Genomic DNA, 23,821 nt, shown 5'->3' on the forward strand with positions numbered 1-23,821 from the left:
TGACCTTCTTATCTCAACCTAGCCCAGCTGATGTCAAAGTATTGTTTGACAATATCTTTGCAGTCAATGGAGATTAACATAGTGCACACCAAAGAGATATAGAAAGACAAACATGGTAATTCAAATTAAATCCCAGACAGTGTCTTGTTGGTGACGAGCACTGATTTCACAATTCTTGGATCACGGGTTTAAGTTCCAAGATTTCCTGACATTCAAATCTGTCAGCCTCAGCTGGAATATGCCTTTAGTTCAAGGCCAGAATCCTAGGGACAACACTTCATCAGAACAAACAGAACACATCAGAACAGAACAGGGATATGCAGATTGGGCAGGGAAGTGGAGTTGAGGTCGATGACCAGCCATTATCTTATTGAATGGCGGAGCAGGCTGGAGGGGTCGTGTGGCCGACCCCTGCTCGTATTTCTTATGTTCTTATGTTCTTAGATCAGTCTATCTTACAGGAGGGGAAAGAATGGCCTTGCTTACCTTGCCCACATGTCGTGCTGAAGCAGCACTAGGTATGACTGTGGAGAAAGTTGCAGCCTGTTTCGATGAGACGTTTCACAACAGGAGAGCACGAGATGGAATTGAGCGGCTTCTGTGAAGAAAAATACATTGAAATCGCTCTTGAAACAATTATTTTTTAAAGAAGTATTTCATTAGTTCACATTAAAATTAAACCATATGCAAATCATCGTTAACACAAAATCCAACTTCATTAGGATAATAATTAGAGAAGTTGTTTTAGAGTTTTACCTCAATACAAAATGGCTGAACAAAGTGCAGCACACAGGGCCGACATCTCCGAGCTCGGAGGGAACACCCCAGTCGCAACAAAGCATAAAAGTGCGAGCAGCAGCCATCGCAGGGAACAGTGCGAGCCAGTGAGAGAGGGCCGGAAAGGAGAATAGGGCGACGGCATTCGACGTCACAGGAAAGCAGGGTAGTGATTGGTTGGCGAGTTTTTCTCTCTTTTCTTGCTTTTAAATTAAGAGACTTAGATTAGGGGCCGGGATTAATAATTAAAAGCAAAATCTAATTAATTAAATACATTAGAGATGGCAGGACAGGCGATGTGTTTCTGCTGTTGCATGTGGGAGCTGGTTGACCCCATTGAGGTCCATCGCGACCACATCTGCAGCAAGTGTCTGCAGATTGAGGAACGTGGGCTCTGCGTCGATGAGCTGGAGTCCGAGCTGCAGACACTGCGACACATCAGGGAGGGGTAGAGTTACCTGGACGCCGCGATCCAGGAGCTAGTCACACCTGTTAGAGCAATTAATTCAAATTTGATCCGTGGTCAGGGACTGGAGAGTGTGGCGACGAGTGAGGCAGGTATGGGGACTCAGGATGGAGTGATGGAGGAACCTCAATCCTTGCTCTTGTCCAATAGTTTCGAGGCTCTTACTCCCTGTGTGGGCAAGAGCAGGGACTGCAGGGAGGGTGAGCAAACTGACCACAGCACCGTGGTACAGGGGGCCATTTAAGTTGGGGGGGGAGTAAAAAGAAACATTGTAGTGGTAGGGGACAGTATCATTAGGGGGATAGATAAGGTTCTCTGCAGCCAAGAGCGTGAGTCCAGAAGGCTGTGTTGCCTGCCCCGGTGCCAGGGTTACGGACATCTCCTCAGGGCTGGAGAGGAACTTGGAACGGGAGGGGGAAGATCCAGTTGTCGTGGTTTACAGGGGTACCAACGACATAGATAGGATAAAGAAAGAGGTTCTGCTGATGGAGTATGAGCAGCTAGGGGCAAAATTAAAAAGCGGAATCACAAAGGTAATAATCTCTGGATTACTACCTGAGCCACGAGCAGATTTGCATAGGGTAAATAAGATCAGAGTTAAACACGTGGCTCAAAGATTGGTGTGGGAGAAATGGGTTTTGGTTCGTGAGACACTGGCTCCAGTACTGGGGTAAGAGGGAGCTGTTCCATTGGGACGGGATCCACTTAGACCGTGCTGGGACTAGGGTCCTGGCGAATCAAATAACTAGGGCTGTAGAGAGGGCATTAAACTAATTAGTAGGAGGTGGGGGAGGGGGGGTGGAGAAGATTCAGATGAGAGAATATTTAAAAAGTCAAAGAATAAGGAAAAGACAATAGATCAAGGTAGCACTGGGGAAAATGAAAACCAGAGCATGCCAGGAAGGGACACAATGTATAAACATAAAGGTGAATCAGAAAGTGGGGTAAAAGCAGGAAAAAATGGTAAAAAAAACAAATTGAAAAGCTCTTTATCTGAATGCACGCAGCATTTGTAACAAAATAGATGAGTTGACAGCACAAATAGATACAAATGGGTATGATCTGATAGCCGTTTTCAGAGATGTGGTTGCAAGGTGATTAGGACTGGGAACTAAATATTCAGGGGTATTTGACAATTCGGAAGGACAGAGAGAAAGGAAAAGGAGGTGGGGTAGCACTGTTAATAAAGGATGAGATCAGTGCGTTAGTGAGAAACGATATTGGCTCAGAAGATCAAGATGTTGAATCAGTTTGGCTGGAGATAAAGAATAATAATGTGAAAAAGTCACTGGTGGGTGTAGTCTATAGGCCCCCTAACAGTAGCTACATGGTTGGATGGAGTATAAATCAAGAAATAATGGAGACGTGTAATAAAGGAACGGCAATAATCATGGGCGATTTTAATCTTCATATTGAATGGACTAATCAAATTGACCAGGGTAGTCCTGAGGAAGAGTTCATAAAGTGTATCCGGGATAGTTTCCTTGAACAGTATGTTGGGGAACCAACCAGGGAGCAGGCTATCTTAGATTTGGTACTGTGTAATGAGACAGGATTAATAAATGATCTTGTAGTAAAGGATCTTCTAGGAATAAGTGACCATAACATGGTTGAATTTCAAATTCAGTTGGAGGATGAGAAAGTTGGTTCTCAAACCGGTGTCCTAAGCTTAAATAAAGAAGACTACAAAGGTTTGAGGGCAGAGTTGGCTAAAGTGGACTAGGAAAATAGATTAAAGTATGGGACAGTTGATGAGCAGTGGCAGACATTTAAGGAGATATTTCATAACTCGCAACAAAAATATATCCCAATGAGAAGGAAAGACTGTAAGAGAAGGGATAACGATCCATGGAAATAAGGGATGTATCAAATTGAAAACAAGGTGCATACAATGTGGCCAAGACTAGTGGAGGCCAGAGGATTGGGAAACTTTTAAAAGCCAGCAAAGAACGACTAAAAAAATGATAAAGAGAGGAAGATAGATTATGAAAGTAAGCGAACATGAAATATAAAAACAGATAGTAAGAGTTTTTACAGGTACATAAAAAGGAAAAGTGTGGCTAAAGTAAATGTTGGTCCCCTAGAGGATGAGACTGGGGAATTAATAATGGAGAACAGGGAAATGGCAGAGACGTTGAACAAATATTTTGTATCGGTCTTCACGGTAGAAGACACTAAAAACATCCCAATAGTGGATAATCAAGGGGTTGTAGGGAAGGAGGAACTTAATACAATCACTATTATTAATGAAGTAGTACTCGGTAAAATAATGGGACTAAAGGCGGACAAGTCCCGTGGACCTGATGGCTTACATCCTAGAGTCTTCAAAGAAGTGACTGCAGAGATAGTGGATGCATTGGTTGTAATCTACCAAAATTCCCTGGATTCTGGGGTGGTCCCAGCGGATTGGAAAACCTTAAATGTAACGCCCCTATTTAAAAAGTAGGCAGACAAAAAGCAGGAAACTATAGACCAGTTAGTCTAACATCTGTTGTTGGGAAAATGCTGGAGTCCATTATTAAGGAAGTAGCAGCGGGACATTTAGAAAAGCATAGTTTAATCAAGCAGAATCAGCATGTTTTATGAAAGGGAAATCATGTTTGACAAATTTGCTGCAGTTCTTTGAGGATGTAACGAACAGGGTGGATAAGGGGGAACCAGTGGATGTGGTGTATTTGGCTTTCTAGAAGACATTTGATAAGGTGCCAAACAAGATAAAATTTGATGGGGTTGGGGGTAATATATTAGCATGGATAGAGGATTGGCTAACTAACTGAAAACAGAGAGTCGGGATAAATGGGTCATTTTCTGGTTGGCAAAGAATGACTAGTGGGGTGCTGCAGGGATCGGTGCTGGGTCCTCAACTATTTACAATCTATATTAACAACTTTGCTGATGATACAAAGATGGGTGGGAAAGCAAATTGTGAGGAGGACACAAAAAATCTGCAAAGGGATATAGACAGGCTAAGTGAGTGGGCAAAAATTTGGCAGATTGAATATAATGTGGGAAAATGTGCGGTTATCCACTTTGGCAGAAAAAATAGAAAAACAAATTATAATTTAAATGGAGAAAAATTGCAAAGTGCTGCAGCATAGAGGGACCTGGGGGTCCTTGTGCATAGAAACATAGAAACATAGAAAATAGGTGCAGGAGCAGGCCATTCAGCCCTTCTAGCCTGCACCGCCATTCAATGAGTTCATGGCTGAACATGAAACTTCAGTACCCCCTTCCTGCTTTCTCGCCATAACCCTTGATCCCCCGAGTAGTAAGGACTTCATCTAACTCCCTTTTGAATATATTTAGTGAATTGGCCTCAACTACTTTCTGTGGTAGAGAATTCCACAGGTTCACCACTCTCTGGGTGAAGAAGTTTCTCCTCATCTCGGTCCTAAATGGCTTACCCCTTATCCTCAGACTGTGACCCCTGGTTCTGGACCTCCCCAACATTGGGAACATTCTTTCTGCATCTAACCTGTCTAAACCCGTCAGAATTTTAAACGTTTCTATGAGGTCCCCTCTCATTCTTCTGAACTCCAGTGAATACAAGCCCAATTGATCCAATCTTTCTTGATAGGTCAGTCCCGCCATCCCGGGAATCAGTCTGGTGAACCTTCGCTGCACTCCCTCAATAGCAAGAATGTCCTTCCTCAAGTTAGGAGACCAAAACTGTACACAATACTCCAGGTGTGGCCTCACCAAGGCCCTGTACAACTGTAGCAACACCTCCCTGCCCCTGTATTCAAATCCCCTCGCTATGAAGGCCAACATGCCATTTGCTTTCTTAACCGCCTGCTGTACCTGCATGCCAACCTTCAATGACTGATGTACCATGACACCCAGGTCTCGTTGCACCTTCCCTTTTCCTAATCTGTCACCATTCAGATAATAGTCTGTCTCTCTGTTTTTACCACCAAAGTGGATAACCTCACATTTATCCACATTATACTTCATCTGCCATGCATTTGCCCACTCACCTAACCTATCCAAGTCACTCTGCAGCCTAATAGCATCCTCCTCGCAGCTCACACTGCCACCCAACTTAGTATCATCCGCAAATTTGGAGATACTGCATTTAATCCCCTCGTCTAAATCATTAATGTACAATGTAAACAGCTGGGGCCCCAGCACAGAACCTTGCGGCACTCCACTAGTCACTGCCTGCCATTCTGAAAAGTACCCGTTTACTCCTACTCTTTGCTTCCTGTCTGACAACCAGTTCTCAATCCACGTCAGCACACTACCCCCAATCCCATGTGCTTTAACTTTGCACATTAATCTCTTGTGTGGGACCTTGTCGAAAGCCTTCTGAAAGTCCAAATATACCACATCAACTGGTTCTCCTTTGTCCACTTTACTGGAAACATCCTCAAAAAATTCCAGAAGATTTGTCAAGCATGATTTCCCTTTCACAAATCCATGCTGACTTCGACCTATCATGTCACCATTTTCCAGATGCACTGCTATGACATCCTTAATAATTGATTCCATCATTTTACCCACTACTGAGGTCAGGCTGACCGGTCTATAATTCCCTGTTTTCTCTCTCCCTCCTTTTTTAAAAAGTGGGGTTACATTGGCTACCCTCCACTCCATAGGAACTGATCCAGAGTCAATGGAATGTTGGAAAATGACTGTCAATGCATCCGCTATTTCCAAGGCCACCTCCTTAAGTACTCTAGGATGCAGGCCATCAGGCCCTGGGGATTTATCGGCCTTCAATCCCATCACAGGTACAACAAATAATCAGGAAGGCAAATGGAATGTTGGCCTTTATTGCAAGGGGGATAGAGTATAAAAGCAGGGAAGTGCTGCTACAACTGTACAGGGTATTGGTGAGGCCACACCTAGAATACTGCGTACAGTTTTGGTCTCTGTATTTAAGGAAGGACATACTTGCATTGGAGACTGTTCAGAGGTTCACTAGGTTGATTCCGGGGATGAGGGGGTTGACTTATGAAGATAGCTTGAGTCGGTTGGGCCTATACACATTAGAGTTCAGAAGAATGAGAGGTGATCTTATCAAAACATATAAGATAATGAGGGGTCTCGACAAGGTGGATGCAGAGAGAATATTTCCACTCATAGGGGAAACTAAAACTAGGGGAATAGTCTCAGAATAAGGGACCACCCATTTAAAACTCAGATGAGGAGGAATTTCTTCTCAGAGGGTTGTAAATCTGTGGAATTCTGTGCCCCAGAGAACTGTGGAGGCTGGGTCATTGAATATATTTAAGGCGGAGATAGACAGATTTTTGAGTGATAAGGGAGTAAAGGGTTATGGGGAGCGGGCGGGGAAGCGGAGCTGAGTCCATGATCAGATCAGCCATGATCTTATTAAATAACAGAGGAGGCTCGAAGGGCCAAGTGGCCTACTCCTGTTCCTATTTCTTATGTTCTTATGTTCTTAAAGGTACGGTAGACAGAGCACCACATTAGGCATTAGTAGTGTAGATTACGATAGATTCAGGACAAGGATCTTCAAAAGATAAAGTATGCAGTATCAAAGAATGAGTCAGCAAATGATTGAAATCTCATGGATTTCTGCAAATACATTGATTAAGGGGGAAAGCAAGTGCATGGGAAGCACAAGCTCGCGGCTTGACTTAAAAGCAAGGTGAAAAAGAGCAAGTTCCGAGAATCACTGGCTCACATGCAACTCTGTGCTAAAATTCTTTTTTGAAAGGAATACTTTACTGATGTAATTAACAGTAATAGATTTCACAAAAAAGCATAATCTATTTTCACTAGACCTTCATGACTTCTGTTTGCAGAACATTACTTTCCTCTCCCTCTTACAGCACAGAAATCTTTCCAACCTGCCTCACTGCTCCAACTCATCCTTTTCGTCAATATTATTTTAATTTGTTTGTTTGGTACAGGTTGTATCTGCAACGAGTCACACATTAAGGTCACAGCAGCATCCTGAAAACTACCACCCACACACTTTGCATATTGCACAGTATCTTGCTTTGAGTGCAATTGTGTGCTGCACACACATCTTGAAGACAACCATCACTAAATTGTTGGATGCATTGGAGGAAATCTATGGCATGCTTTTTGGCATCCAAGTACAATTTCATGATGACCACCAAGATCAAATTCACGCAACACGTGTCGTTATTATTGCCAGCTAAGGACGTTTGTTCTCCGTTATACGAAAATAACCAAGTGTCCCCTCACATCATTAGTGAAGGTGCGTGATATTTGATGTGCCAATGGAAAAATATTCAAATAATTTATTGCTAAAGTGGTTTGTATTTGTCAGCCGTGGCTCACTGGTAGCATTTGTGCCTTTGAGTCAGAAAGTTCTGGGTTCAAGTCCCACTCCAGAGACTTGAGCATATGATCCAGGCTGACACTCCAATGTAGTACTGAGGGAGTGCTGCACTGCTGGAGGTGCCGCCTTTCGGAGAAGACATTAAACTGAGGCCCCATCTGCCCCGGATGTAAAAGATACTGTGGCACTATTTCGAAGAAGGGTAAGGGAGTCCTGGCCAATATTTATCTGTTAACCTATATCACATTATCCGGTCATTATCACATTGCTGTTTGCGGGACATTGCTGCGCTCAAATTGCCTGCCGCATTTCCTACATTACAACAGTGACTACATTTCAAAATTTCAAAATGTGGAAAAGAGTGTTCGAAGACCAAGCCCTCAAACCATCAAGCTCATGGTCTACAGGGCTGTAGTAATTCCCGCCCTCCTATATGGATCAGAGACATGGACGACTTACAGAAGACACATCAAGTCGCTGGAGATATATCACCAACAATGTCTCCACAAGATCCTGCAAATCCCCTGGGAGTACAGATGCACCAACATCAGTGTCCTCGCCCAGGCCACTTAGTTTGCATGCTAGACACGAGACTCCCTAAACAACTTTTTTTGGGAGGATATAACGAGCATGGTGGATAGAGGTGTACCGATGGATGTGGTGTATTTAGATTTCCAAAAGGCATTCGATAAGGTGCCACACAAAAGGTTACTGCAGAAGATAAAGGTACGCGGAGTCAGAGGAAATGTATTAGCATGGATAGAGAATTGGCTAGCTAACAGAAAGCAGAGAGTCGGGATAAATGGGTCCTTTTCGGGTTGGAAATCGATGGTTAGCGGTGTGCCACAGGGATTAGTGCTGGGACCACAACTGTTTACAATATACATAGATGACCTGGAAGAGGGGACAGAGTGTAGTGTAACAAAATTTGCAGATGACTCAAAGATTAGTGGGAAAGCGGGTTGTGTAGAGGACACAGAGAGGCTACAAAGAGATTTAGATAGGTTAAGCGAACGGGCTAAGGTTTGGCAGATGGAATACAATGTCGGAAAGTGTGAGGTCATCCACCTTGGGAAAAAAACAGTAAAAGGGAATATTATTTGAATGGGGAGAAATTACAACATGCTGCGGTGCAGAGGGACCTGGGGGTCCTTGTGCATGAATCCCAAAAAGTTAGTTTGCAGGTGCAGCAGGTAATCAGGAAGGCGAATGGAATGTTGGCCTTCATTGCGAGAGGGATGGAGTACAAAAGCAGGGAGGTCCTTCTGCAACTGTATAGGGTATTGGTGAGGCCGCACCTGGAGTACTGCATGCAGTTTTGGTCACCTTACTTAAGGAAGGATATACTAGCTTTGGAGGGGGTACAGAGACGATTCATTAGGCTGATTCCGGAGATGAGGGGGTTACCTTATGATGATAGGTTGAGTAGACTGTGTCTTTACTCGTTGGAGTTCAGAAGGATGAGGGGTGATCTTATAGAAACATTTAAAATCATGAAAGGGATAGACAAGATAGAGGCAGAGAGGTTGTTTCCACTGGTCGGGGAGACTAGAACTAGGGGGCACAGCCTCAAAATACGGGGGAGCCAATTTAAAACCGAGTTGAGAAGGAATTTCTTCTCCCAGAGGGTTGTGAATCTGTGGAATTCTCTGCCCAAGGAAGCAGTTGAGGCTAGCTCATTGAATGTATTCAAGTCACAGATAGATCGATTTTTAACCAATAAGGGAATTAAGGGTTACGGGGAGCGGGCGGGTAAGTGGAGCTGAGTCCACGGCCAGATCTGCCGTGATCTTGTTGAATGGCGGAGCAGGCTCGAGGGGCTAGATGGCCTACTCCTGTTCCTAATTCTTATGTTCTTATGTTCTCTCGTGTTGGACTGTTCAGCCACCAAAGAACTCACTTTAGCAGTGGAAGCAAGTCTTCCTCGATCTCGAGGGACTGCCTATGAAAGAATGAAATTTCAAAAGTATATAATTGGTTGTAAAGTGCTTTGGGATGCCCTGAGGTCGTGAAAGGCGCTATATAAATGGGAGTCTTTCTTTAACAATGTGCCGATTTTTTTTAAAAGATGCACATTTAATGTCGCGTTGTGTTACCTTGGAGAGCAGCCAAGTTGATTGCGACTGGACTGAACAAAACACAGCTGTGAGGTCCGAGCCATCTGTCTCCTGAACCCCATTCCGAAAGCGGTGCCTGGTACAGTGACAGACTTCGTAATGTGTCTGATCTGAAGAGAAGTGGCAGCAGTTGGGTTTGCAGTTTACCGGAGCAGCCGCTCATTTCTTGAATAAATAAATACTCCTTGGAAAGAGAAAGGCACCAATCATCCGTGACCCTACTGCACCTCATTTTTGTACATTCTTTCCTGAAGATGTTGTCTCTTCTTGGGCCACAATTCTGGTGACACTCGCAGCCCGACAGTACCTTACCAACAACTTGAATTTATATAGCACCTTTAATGTAGTAAAACATCCCAGGAGCGTTAAAAACAAAAATAATTTACATCAAAGATATTATGGCAGGTGACCAAAAACTTGGTCAAATATGTAGGTCTTAAGGAGCGTCTTAAAAGGAGAGGTAAAGCGGGAGAGAGGCTTAGGGAGGGAATTCCAGAGCTTGGAGGTAGTGATTCTTCATGTGTGAGGGACTGTTGGCTATTCAGCTGTGTGGGGTATCACAGCCAAGCCTGATTTTGTCCACCTGATCTACACACACATGGACCTTCCAACAGTAGGCTCTGTATAACAGTAAGGAGCAAGAACCCCAGCTGATTTTCCCCTTTCTGACGCAGAGCAGTGGGGCCAATTGTAGCAGCTCAATTACTGCCTTGGCTGAGCTACCATTGAATTACAATGGCCCCGATTTTAACCCCAAGTGGATTCCCCGCTCAGGCCTGAGTTAAAATTACAGTCGGGTCTCAATGATGTCATCGGGCCGCAACATGCATATGTAAAGAAAGACCCAGTTAGCTCTGGGTGGGCGTCCTTGCTACTTGCTCAGGAGATTAAAATTGCAGATGTTGCGATCATGGTGGCTTTCAGACAGGTAAGAGCCAGGGCGATTTTAACTGCACCCGCCAGGTTTTTGCTGAGCAAGTAGGGTTAAAATTGCCTCTGTATTAAAGAGCAAGTTATTATTTAAATGGAGAAATATTGCAAAGTGCTGCAGTACAGCGGGACCTGGGGGTACTTGTGCATGAAACACAAAAGGGTAGTATGCAGGTACAGCAAGTGATCAGGAAGGCCAATGGAATCTTGGCTTTTATTGCAAAGGGAATGGAGTATAAAAGCAGGGAAGTTTTGCTCCATCTATACAGGGTATTGGTGAGGCCACACCTGGAATACTGCGTGCAGTTTTGGTTTCCATATTTACGAAAGGATATACTTGCTTTGGAGGCAGTTCAGAGAAGGTTCACTAGGTTAATTCCGGAGATGAGGGGTTGACTTATGAGGAAAGGTTGAGTAGGTTGGGTCTCTACTCATTGGAGTTCAGAAGAATGAGAGGTGATCTTATCGAAACATATAAGATTATGAGGGGACATGACAAGATGGATGCAGAGAGGATGTTTCCACTGATGGGGGAGACTAGGACTAGGGGGCATGGTCTTAGAATAAGGGGTTGCCCATTTAAAAGTGAGATGAGAAATTTCTTCTCTCAGAGGGTTGTATATCTGTGAAATTCGCTGCCTCAGAGAGCTGTGGAAGCTGGGACATTGAATAAATTTAAGACAGAAATAGACAGTTTCTTAAACGATAAGGGGATAAGGGGTTATGGGAAACGGGCAGAGGAGCGGAATCCATGACCAGATCACCCATGATCTTATTGAATGGCGGAGCAGGCTCGAGGGGCCGTATGGCCTGCTCCTGTTCCTTTTTCTTATGTTCTTATATCTACCATTCACAATGCCAATTAAGGAATACTTTTCTGCTTTGTTATTTGCATGCATAGCCCAGCCAATGCAAATGTTTTACTGAAGTTCTCTTAGCTGCCCTGAGCTGTACTATGTTTGTAAATGAAATTCAGCTTTTGATTAAATCAGTAGGCATACTGCACAATCCTACATTTTGCATTTTTTCTCCTGTACAGTGGAGATCCTCCCCAGCCATGTATTATTTACAGGCAAATTGGTTGCAGGCCTCAACCCATCTCGATTTTAGCCAGCCACTCGAAGACGCTCAAGATTGGCTTTGACTTTAATAACAAAAGGAAAGCCAGAGAGTGGTAGGGAAAGAATTCATAATCGCAGCACTAGATGCAATTGCTCCAAAAGATTCCAGTCAATCATGTTCATGATGTGCACTTTTAAAACTTCATAAAAGCACTCAATTATTGGAGAGCTCGTGATAATCCAAGACTGAATGAGAAGGAACCATTACATTGGCCCTGAAATTCCAGCCTCGCCGGGTCCGTACGGAATATGCAACGCGCATGCGCCAAAAAACGGCTTTTCTGATCTGTCAAGATATCTCTTGACAGATCCTCCACATCCCCAGGAGAAGGACATCCGCGTGGGAGAGATTGATCAAAGAGCAAGTTATTATTTAAATGGAGAAAGATTGCAAAATGCCGCAGTACAGCCGGACCTGGGGGTACTTGTGCATGAAACACAAAAGGATAGTATGCAGGTACAGCAAGTGATCAGGAAGGCCAATGGAATCTTGGCTTTTATTGCAACTGTGGAAGCTGGGACATTAAATAAATTTAAGACGGAAATAGACAGTTTCTTAAACGATAAGGGGATAAGGGGTTATGGGGAGCGGGCGGGGAAGTGGAGCTGAGTCCATGATCAGATCAGCCATGATCTTATTGAATGGCGGAGCAGGCTCGAGGGGCCGTATGGCCTACTCCTGTTCCTATTTCTTATGTTCTTATTGGGCTATTTGCCCATCCCTTGCCCAGCGAATGTCCTTCAAACTTTTTTACGCCTGGTAAAAGCAGGTGCATAGCTTACTTTTACCAGCATAAGAGTTTTAAAACATATAAAAGTAAAATTTAAATACACATTTTTATAGTAAAAACCCTGTCCACTGAGGTAAGTTTAGTTTATTTAAAACCCTCTTAAAACACATTAAAAAAAAATCCAAAAGATATATATTTTTTCTAAAATATGAATTAAATTTAATTTCAATTAATTTTAAATATGTGTGGTGTTTTTATTTATTATATTGTGATTGGGTGTTTTAGGGGGTTATTCTCATTGATAGTAATTGGAACTCGTAAAATCGGAGTTCCCATTATCATCAATTAGAATACTGTACCGTGATTGGTTGTCCAGGCCCACGTGACTCCAGCTTCTCCGTCCGTATCTCGAAGACGTGGACGCGCTGCGAAACGCGGGGAAAGGTCTCCCATCGGGATCCAAGGCACCTCCGGGACCACCAGGAACATTCGCAGAGAAATTTCGGGTCGGAGGCGTTCGTCCGAAGGAAGCCTCCCACTGGAATTTCAGGGCCATAAAGATTTAAAACATTAGCCCTGCTTTTAACTCGGGGCGAGGCAGCCTGGAACTCCATGTGGAGAGTTTGAATGTAAGGCCCAGGCCATTTTAACTCCAGGGCCTTAATAGTAGTTAGTAGTGCTGTCTTCTGCCTGGAACCGGCAGGAGTGATGTCAGGGTTGGTGGGCGGGAGTGGGATTCGGGTGAAAGCCCGACACTGCCAAGGGTGAGAGGGTGCTGTCTCTGATCTAAAGTTAATGCTGGAGGGAATTTGAAAGTACAGGGAGGGAGGAGCAAGGCCAGGACCCAGGAGCACTCTTCCCCCTTTGGGCCTGTCATGTATCTCACGTTACTGTATATAACTGTATCTTACCATGCTATACATGACTGTAACTGGATATGACCTGTAACAATAAGCATACCTCACCACCAGGGGTGCAATTGCAGGAGACACTCCAAACCTGTCCCACTGAGGTATATAAAGGGAGGTCTCAGGCAAGTGCAGCACTGGAGAGCTGGAATTAAAGCTGCAGGTCCTGAGCGACCTAGACTTCAGCATGTGTCTCGTGTAGGTCAGTACATTAGAGTCAGCACTTAACAGTGGCGACGAGTTACGGGATCACAGAATCCACAGAATGGCTACCAACAGCTCAGATGAGAAATACAATGCTGGAGACAATTGGGATGACGTTATAGACAGGCTCCAGCAAAGCTTTGTGACCAAAGACTGGCTGGGTGACGATAAGGCAGACAAGAGAAGAGCCCATCTCTTGACGAGCTGTGGCTCGAAAACATACGCTTTAATTAAAGACCTGCTGGCACCCGAGAAACCAGCAAGCAAGTCATTTGAGGAGTTGAGCACACTGGTGAGAGACCACCTGAAGCCAGCGAGCAGCCTACACATGGCCAGACACAGGTTCTACAACTACAGACACTATGTGGGCCAGAGCATACCCGACTTCGTGGTGGAACTTCGGAGGCTGGCTAGTTCATGTGATTCCTCCGATGAACTAAGGAGAGAAGTACTCAGATACTTTTTTATTGAAGGAATAGGCTGCGCAGGCATATTCCAAAAGCTTATAGAGACTAAGAACTTGACTCTAGAGGCAGCAGCACTGGTCGCACAGACGTTCTTGGCAGGCGAAGAAGCAACGAGGCTGATCTATACTTCGGGTACGACAACCAACGAGGCATCGGAACAAGGGGTTCACATTGTGAAACAAACCGCTACCCCCACACACAGACAAAGGCAGGAGAGCAGGCCTTCAACAGCAGACAGTGGTGCCAGAAGTCATCAAAATCAAGGGCCACATGAACGGCCGATCACACCTCATCAACCCACAATGCAATCAATCAACAACAGATTGAGAGAAGCTCAAGGGAGATCAGACAGACGCAGCTCATCCTTCGGAAACAATGGAAACGGTCTGTGTTGGAGATGTGGGGGAAGGCACTCAACCAGGGTATGTCGATTTCAGCATGCCATTTGCAGGAACTGCAACTACACAGGGCATCTGGCTCGCATGTGCAGAAAAACAGCAGCTCGGCTGGTATACGAATCGGAAGGGTCGGAAAGCGGACCAGAAGACAGTTGGAACAGTGCACGGGACGCCGAGGTACAGTGGGTCAACATGATCAATGTCCACTGTTCTTACACCAATACGCCTCCAATTATGATGAGGGTTCTACTCAACGGGATACCCGTCAACATGGAACTGGACACGGGGGCCAGTCAATCCCTCATGAGCTTTCAACAATTTGAACAGCTGTGGCCGCACAAAAGCAACAGACCAAAACTCATAAAGATCGACACCAAACTAAGGACCTATACTAAAGAAATCGTCCCAGTCCTTGGCAGCGCCATGCTCTCAGTCACACACAAAGGGATGGTGCACCGACTTTCCCTGTGGATTGTCCCCAGAGATCTCCCAGCACTGTTGGGGAGAAGCTGGCTAGCAGAACTTAATTGGAAATGGGATGATGTTCACGCCATGTCGACAGAGGAACGGACCTCCTGCTCAACAGTTCTAAGCCGTTTTGAACATCTCTTTCAGCCAGGTGTGGGCACCTTCAAAGGGGCTAAAGTTAGAATCTACATCACACAGAATGCCAGACCGGTCCATCACAAGGCTAGAGCTGTGCCTTATGTGATGAGGGAAAAGATTGAAAACGAACTGGACCGGATTCTGCGGGAAGGCATAATTTCTCCCGTGGAATTCAGCGACTGGGCAAGCCCCATCATCCCCGTCATGAAGCCTGATGGATCCGTGCGAATCTGTGGGGATTACAAGTCGACCATAAACAGAGTCTCCCTACAGGACCAATACCTGCTGCCCAGAGCGGAGGACCTATTTGCCACGTTAGCTGGAGGAAAACTTTTCTCGAAACTTGACCTCACATCTGCGTATATGACGCAAGAACTGACCGAAGAGTCTAAGCTACTCACCACCATCAACACACATCGAGGCCTTTTTGTGTACAATCGATGCCCATTCGGCATCAGGTTGGCAGCTGCTATATTCCAGCGCAACATGGAGAGACTGCTCAAGTCCATCCCGGGGACGGTTGTGTTTCAAGGTGACATACTCATCATGGGCAGGGACACCGACTCTCATCTCCGCAATCTTGAGGAAGTACTAAGTCGATTGGATCGGGTAGGCCTAAGAGTTAAGAAATCCAAGTGTCTGTTTCCAGGGGGAGGTGGAATGAGATAAGGGACAAAGTGTTTGTGCTAAACTATGGCCGGGGTCCCAAATGGCTTGCAGGAACAGTAACAGACAAAGAGGGAAACAGGCTACTGGTTGTACAAATGGACAATGGCCAAACCTGCCGGAGGCATGTAGACCAAGTAAAAAGTAGATTCACTGATAACACTAAAGAACCAGAGACAGACTACAATGTGGAACTCACACTACACCTGGTGGACAGACAGGTGGAACAACCTGAGGAAAGGACAGTCTCAACAGACAGCCCAGGTGAGATACCAGCAATCACACCGAACGAAACAGACAGCCCAGGCGAGATACCAGTAATCACACCGAATGAAAAACAGGCACCAAGGCAAACAACTGAACCACAACTAAGACGCTCCATGCGAGAGCGCAGACCACCTGAGAGACTGAATCTATAAAGGCAATAAGACCTTGGGGGAGGGTGATGTCATGTATGTCACGTTACTGTATATAACTGTATCTTACCATGCTATACATGACTGTAACTGGATATGACCTGTAACAATAAGCATACCTCACCACCAGGGGTGCACTTGCAGGAGACACTCCCTACCTGTCCCACTGAGGTATATAAAGAGAGGTCTCAGGCAAGTGCAGCACTGGAGAGCTGGAATTAAAGGTGCAGGTCCTGAGTGACCTTGACTTCAGCCTGTGCCTCGTGTGAGTCAGTACATTAGAGTCAGGACTTAACAGGGCCCACAATGAATCCTCAGAAAAGTTAAATGAAAATAGTTACCTTGGCCTCTTCTGGCCACTCTGCTAAATCCGGCCAGGTCTGGGTATTGGGTTTGGCCCCATCTGACCTCCCAATTTTCTGAGTTACAATTGCGTCATGACACCAATGGCATCATTGGGCTGCGACTTTTGAAAGTAAAGTCCCCTGCCTGCCTGGGACAGGTGGCCCTTCTTTGCCTGTTTTTTCGGTGAGTAAAAATTGCGGCTGGCGGGAATGCATCGGGAACATAGCGCAAGCCCCCCTTCAGCTGCCATGTTTAATAACCCACCCATGTTGGGCAGGCTGGGTTAAAATCCGGGCAGTTATCAGCAGTAATACTTCAGCATCTGATATATATACTGCATCTTCAGTACTCTGGAGCAATCTGCGACAAACCGATTGCCAATTGATACCTTGTCAGGTACTGGTTTTTAAGAAAGTGTCTCTAAGTTACATGCTCAAACTGATGTGAAAGATGAACAATTATTGAATGTATAATTCATCAAAATTTCATAGATGCTCTTTAAAAATGTGCGTGTCCCTGATTAGCAGTTTGGATGGGCCTTCTGTTAATTTGAATAGTAGTGCCCTGATTTCAGGGGGGCGCTTGAAGTTGTTTTAGTGACGTGGGACTGTGCCCGATGTCACCATTTAGTAGATAGAATTACATCGAGTCTACAGTATAGGAACGGCCCATTCGGCTCACAGGCTGGTGGAGCTGTTGAGTTGGGAGTGGCTTAGCCAGTCACGCGATGGTCACAAGACTCAATAAAACCCCAGCCAGTTGGGTTCAGGGTGTCCACGACGAGGCTGGTGGATGAACTGGTAATGTGCAGTGTGATTGTTAAACCTTTGCTAATAAACCAACTAGATCTCAATAGCTATGAATTCTTAAGCAAAGAACCCCTGAAGCAAATGCATTACAGTCCTCGTATTGGACTGTACAGCCACCTAAGAACTCATGCTAAGAGTGGAAGCAAGTCTTCCTTGCTGACAACTAATTTAGCAACACATAATTTGCAGAGCTGTCGTCATTGGGAAGATCCTGGAACACTAGGACATGAGTCATATACCTGAGACATTGCTCAACACCATAAAAATGGCAAGTAGCACCTGTCAAACAGGCCTCAGCAGTTGGGCTGCTCTGAGCTTTAATCCAATTTCACTGCCCTGTCCTTGTAGCTGCTGCTCCAAGTCATGCCAGCCCTCGTCGTGAGTCACTGACTGGATTCCAACTCATGGCAACTGAGCCAACAACAACAACTTGTATTTATAAAAACGAGTCTCGGCGCCGAGAGTACGCAAAGACCAAGCGCAGGCAGCGGAAAGAGCGTGCGGCAAACCAGTCCCACCCACCTTCTCCCTCAACCACTATCTGTCCCACTTGTGACAGGGACTGTGGTTCTCGTATTGGATTGTTCAGCCACCTCAGGACTCATTTTAAGAGTGGAAGCAAGTCTTCCTCGATTCCAAGGGGCTGCCTATGATGACAGTCTTCATTTCTTTAATTTTCTAAGCTCATTAATTTGGCTATTCAGTGATATTTGTTAAAGAAATAGTAAAATGAATTACATTTAAAGAAAAGAAAAAGCATGCCAACTGTAGAGAGAGACTCCTGGTGCCACTTCTGTCCAGATTGTAGATGTGGGTGGAATTTGTACCTGAGAGGTGGCAATTTCCATTCACTAAAACAAGGTTGTTTTTCCACTGATCTCCAGTCGATCCTTCCTGATCTGTTATGTTATGCCGGGGCTTTGCACTGAGCAGCTGTTTGGGTAAATCTGAAGCCGACAGTCTCAGGTTTCTTCCATAATCAGGATTATTTTCTCCAAAACAAGTGCAAAGCAATCTATCAAGGACAGCAACATCAAAACACACTAATGCAGCTGGAAGGAACCGAAGGCTTAGGTTGACTTCATCGTATACAATAGCCTTTTCTTTTCTTTTATCCCCCCATCAATTATTATTAACTGTGCCCGCCTCCCTGGTTTCCCAGCCCTTTTGTTAATGACCTAAAGCATAGATCCATTTACGAACATACGAAAATGATGGGCAGGGAAAGACCATCTGGTCCATCAAGCCTGCCCCCACACTCAATGCTGCTGACAGCATCATGACTAGACACCTCCTACCCACCCCCTCCTGCAGATATGTAATGGGTTTCCTGGGGCGAGAAATTGAATAGATTAGCGCCACCCGTTAGCACTGGCGAAGGGCGCTATTGGGGCGTTAAAGGCTTATAGCCCAGGTGCAGCGGTATTAGCGTCGCTAACCAAATTGAACGACGTTTCAGTGGCGGCTCAAAAACTTAGCGGCAGGAAATGCTGCGCCACTGAAGGCCATGACGCCAATGAGTGTGCAACACATTGCTAATGCCCCGATCGCAATATTGATTGTTTTCGCTGTATTTACCGCTTGCTGCTAATCACGTCAGCAAAGCCAAGCGCTCACAAACGGAATTGTCGCTACTGCGGCGATATATAAGGCAATGTGCAACCGGGTCATTGGGAGGTCAGATTGATTGCTTTCTTCCCAGAGATCGTTTTGAATGCTTTCAGATTGTGAACACAGTTGCTTTGTTTCTGGTGTTGCAGTTTGTCCATGAGCGTTTTGGACCTGCTGCTTTCACTTGGTCATGGGGGCTATCCTGGCAACGCACCTTGGCATTCGCCATCTACTTTTAAGGCGGCGGCTCCAGAGACATATCATGCCAATTGGGTCCAGAGGCAGGGGGAGGGCCAGCAGACGTCGCAACAGGATGGCTTGCTCTCCCAGGGTTTTCCGGGAGCACTCTTGTACATTCTCCTGTTCGACGAGCAGTGTCTTAGAAGGCGACGTTTCAGCAAGGAGGTGGTCACAGAGTTGTGCCACCGGCTGCACTAAGACCTCAAGCCTCATGTCAGGAGGACCACTTCGCTGTCAGTGGCAGTCAAGGGAGCAAGGAATGGAGACACTACACTTTAGTGCAAAATGGGAAAGGCTTGTGGTTTGCAGGGCAAGTGACATGAGGGAAGAGGGAGAGGCGAGAAACATACCAGTACTGTCCCCATGAGGGTTGATGTGGCCACGTGCTGCAGCTCCTACTACTTGTGGGCCGATGATCTCCTGGACTCTTTGTCCCAGGTCAGTGAGGGGCCTCCTGTCCTTTCTTGCTCCCGTCTATTATGCGCCAGTTTGGCTTGCAAAAGAAAAAGAAGCCTTTAGGTGATTGTGCAGCTATGCGGTTGTCACATGTGTATACCATAGTTGAATAGCTGTTAATGTATACAAGTGCTGAGATGTGGATGTGACCTTTAGTAGGTGGACACATTTTGCGTGTGAGTGCTGGTATATGGCACTTTTTAGAGTGTCTACAAATAATTGTCCTGACATTATGACACGCGGAGGTTGTGGAAGAATGTACTCACCATAACCACCCGAGTGAAATCATTGAACTTCTTGCGACATTGCATCACTGTCCTGGTCACCACGTGCCTGGCAGACACATATTGTGCTACCACCCTCCACAGGTGCCTGTAGGCAGCTGGCATTGACCTCGTGCCAGTCTCAGGAAACATGGAGGCCTGTCGCCTTTCCACCGCCCCCACAAGAGCCTGAAGGGCATCGTCGTTAAAGTGCATGGCGTGCAGTCTCTGTCCGAGCAGCCATATTGCTCCTTCAACACCAGCAGCAGAGACTGGAATAGTGAGTTGAGGCTGTGTGACATCTCAGCCCCTCCCCTTAAAGATCCAGTTAAAGCCAGCATGTCTGATGAGTCTGGACATGAGCACAGCTGAAATTGATTAGCACTAAGGGTAGCGCTGTGCTTGGCGATACTATCGCCCTAAGAGAAGTGTGTAACATTTGATTTAGCACTGCTATCCCCTCTCAGAGCGGTAAAATTTAATTTCTCGATCACCGGCGCTAATTATCGCCCGGGGCTAAAATTAGCGCTCAGGCGATGTTACCACCTCATTGGCTGATAATCAATTGCCCCCCCCCCCCCGGGTTTCAACATATATTAATAGGGGCCAAAAAAAATGTTTTTCATGGATCAACAGTTAAAAATAGTCTGGGGAAAAAATCTCATCGTGAAATTATAAACACACTGCCGGTGAGAGGCACCTAACGGGCGGCAAAGTCTTACCGTCGGTGGTAAGCGTGCCCATGCTGCCAGAGAAATCCAGTTGGGTCTTTGGTAGAGGCACCAAGAGGTTACGCTCTGCCCTCTAATACCGCCCTCGCCGATATTGGTCTCCACGGCGGCCTTCCCAAAGCAGGCGTTCTTACAGCCTGTAAAAAGTGGTGAGCACATAGTGGATCTCGGACGGAATCGCCCAGAGAGCAAGGTATGTTTTTTTTCTCTTTCTTTATTTCTGCATGTTTTCATTAGTTGTAACAGTGAGGAAGTGTGTGTGTGGGTTGCAGTTTTCAATTTTTCTCTTCCCGTTTCTTCAACCAGCGTGGCGGCAGCCTCCCGTTGAGGAAAACGTTCCTCAGGATGAGCCTCGAACGGGTGTGAAATCGACACCATGTTTGGAAGGTTCTGTTCGAGAGCGAAGGTATCCTTCTGAGCTCCCGCCTGAGGATGAGTGTGCGACGCCACATTTTAGCGCTGCTCTCTCGTCTTTGGGTGTTGTGATATATTCACAGAGCACAGCACACACAGCTTCCTAACATGGAAGTCTCCGGAAATCTGCCTGGTTCTGTTTATTATTAACCCTGTACTTGCAGTACACAATATGTCCACATCCACAGTGTGGAGCTACAAACATTACAAGCTTACAGACATTACACTTCTCCCTCCTTAATGAAGAAGCCATCATAACAAACATCATACATAACTTTCCTGTTTATACATAACACAGGATATAATCTTATTTTTTTTTCCATATTTACAAATTTTACTTTACCACTTGTTTTGTGTTTCGAAGAGGATACCTTCGTTCTCAAACAGAACCTTCCAAACATGGTGTCGAATTTAAACTCATTCGAGGCTCATCCTGAGGAACGCTTTCTTCCACGGAATTTCCTTGATTTTCATTTGAACTCACTCTAACTTCAGGCTCTTTGTTTTCCTGACTTGGACTCAGACTTTTATTCTGATTCTCTTCTGGATTTGTTTCCAGTACATTGGATTTAGGATTTGCTACTGGTGTATCAAAAACTATCTGATAAGTCAGAAATAATTGAATCATTCCCACCTTCAACTCCTTCCATGTCTGTCTTTTACTTTGAACCTGCAGGTGATTTACCTCGGTTGACTGACGACCGTGATTATTATTTAATTCTCGGGAATATTGTTCGACCATGAGCATCGACCTCGCTGTCTGACAAGCAATCTCAAAAGTCAAGTCATCCGTCGTCAATAACTTCCTTCTGATCGCATCATTTTTCACCCCACAAACAAAACGATCCTGTAATGCTCGGTTTTGAAAGTTTCCAAAATTACAGTGCATCGATAGCTTTTTTAAAGCTACGATGTAATCACTGATACTTTCATCAGCCTTTTGATTCCGAATCCCGAAACGATAGCTTTCAGCAATTTCTAACGGTTTGGGGTTATAGTGCTGCTCCAGCTTCTTTAAAATCTCTTTAAGCATTGTGTCCTTTGGCTCGTTAGGCACAGGCAGATTTACAAGGGTTTCGTATAATGTCGGACTCGCCTCCGATAAGAAAATTGCTTTCTGACGCTCCAACACAGCCCGGTTCTGGACTGCATTGTCTGGAACTTCGATTATGTTATTTGCAGCGAAATACATTTCTAGCCGATCCACATACGTTTTAAAACGTTCCTGGTCATGTCTATATTCCCCCAAATGTCCCAATATACCTGCGGGTGCTGCCATTTTAATCTCTAGCTGTTCACACCGTGTGCTGTATTTTACCTCGGATTTTTGTAGCTTTTTCCAAATACAGAAACTTCCAAAGTCTCTCTGTCGGCTGGCTGAATCCTTCACTAACAAAATTTAAGCTTTAAATCATCCGAAACGCCAAATGTGATATATTCACAGAGCACAGCACACACAGCTTCCTAACATGACAGGCAGCTCTCTCGGAAGTCTCCGGAAATCTGCCTGGTTCTGTTTATTATTTACCCTGCACTTGCAGTACACAATATGTCCACATCCACAGTGTGGAGCTACAAGCTTACAGACATTACAGGTGTAAAAACTGAATTTGGCCGTTTGAGCCTGCACCTAACGCCTGGCAGTAAAATCACCACTCAGGCGGTGACACCGCCTCAAAAGCGGTGGTACTGACCGAATTTCGCCCCCTCACTTTTTAAGAGTGTTTTCATGTTACACTTTGCAACAATTCTTCTCCTTTCGGTTTAGTTGAAGTATGAATTTGAGCACATAATCCGACTCGACATTGCTGTGCAGTACTGGGGAGTGCCTTACTGTCGGAGGCTTTGTCCTTCGGTGAGACCGTAAACCTGAACGATGAGATATTTTCCAAAATCTGACAGATCACCAGCAAGGACCATCTGCTTTTCTACAATACAGTCCCTATAACCAGGTACAGGTACCACACAAGAGGGGCATGGCAGCTCACAAAACTAGATACTTAAAACAGATCTCAACATCACTGCCACAGGCTGCTACAGCAATACACCAACAACATGCATTTGTATAGCCTTTAAAATAGTAACATTTCCCAGAATCATTATCAAACCAAATTTGACACAGAGCCACATAAGGAGATATTTGCACAGGTGACCAAAAGCATGGTCAAAGACTATCTTAAAGGAGGGGAGAGAGATCGGCGGGGATGTTCAGGGAGAGAATTCCAGAGCTTTGAGCCTGTGGAGCTGATGCCATAGTCGTCACTGGTGGAGCGATGAAATTGGGGGTGCATAAGAATCCAGAATTGGAGGAGCGCCGAGAACTTGGAGGGTTGTTGGGCTGGAGGAGATTACAGGGAATAGGGAGGGGTGAGGTCATGGAGGGATTTGAACTCAAGGATGAGAATTAAACATTTTAAAAACCACTGCTACTCACCAGAATCTGTTCACTGTTGAGTTTTTAAGCCCTTATGCAAGGTTGATTGCCTGTGACTCCGTATTATGTGCATCTTACTCTGATTGTATTATTCCTCGTTGTACTTTTAGCTCTCCATTCAATTTATTGTTTAATTCTTGACCAGTATTTTAGAGAGTAATACACGTGTGTGTGTGTGTGGGCAAAGTACAGTGGAACATGTTGTGAGACTCTGGCCCAGAAATTCAATGGCCTTTTGTCGGGCACTAAATGAGCACTCTGGTCTCCATGAGGCCCTGTCCGCAATATTGGTTTGCCCTGAGGTAGACGGCACAGGAAAACCAGCTTGACATGCGGCCTAACAGGTGGTCCTTAAAGGGCAGGTCACCACCAACAAAATAAATTTGTTAAAGATCCTTGCCTGAATGTGGAGGCTCCAAATTCAAACCAGG

The 23,821-nt window shown here is 45.3% G+C and overlaps 1 long non-coding RNA gene across 1 annotated transcript in view; it reads right to left on the reverse strand.

The window, feature by feature from the left end:
* LOC139233583 (uncharacterized) overlaps positions 1 to 19,511 on the reverse strand; it is an 83,159-nt gene extending 63,648 nt beyond the window's left edge. Inside the window, exons 1-2 of the long non-coding RNA XR_011588184.1 lie at positions 19,443 to 19,511; positions 487 to 598 (exon numbers count right to left, since the gene is read on the reverse strand). This is a non-coding gene — a long non-coding RNA (uncharacterized lncRNA). The remainder of the gene's footprint in view (positions 1 to 486; positions 599 to 19,442) is intronic.
* Between the last annotated feature and the right edge of the window lie 4,310 nt (positions 19,512 to 23,821).

Source organism: Pristiophorus japonicus, chromosome 21 (genome assembly GCF_044704955.1).
Source record: "Pristiophorus japonicus isolate sPriJap1 chromosome 21, sPriJap1.hap1, whole genome shotgun sequence".
Classification (NCBI taxonomy): Eukaryota; Metazoa; Chordata; class Chondrichthyes; family Pristiophoridae; genus Pristiophorus; species Pristiophorus japonicus.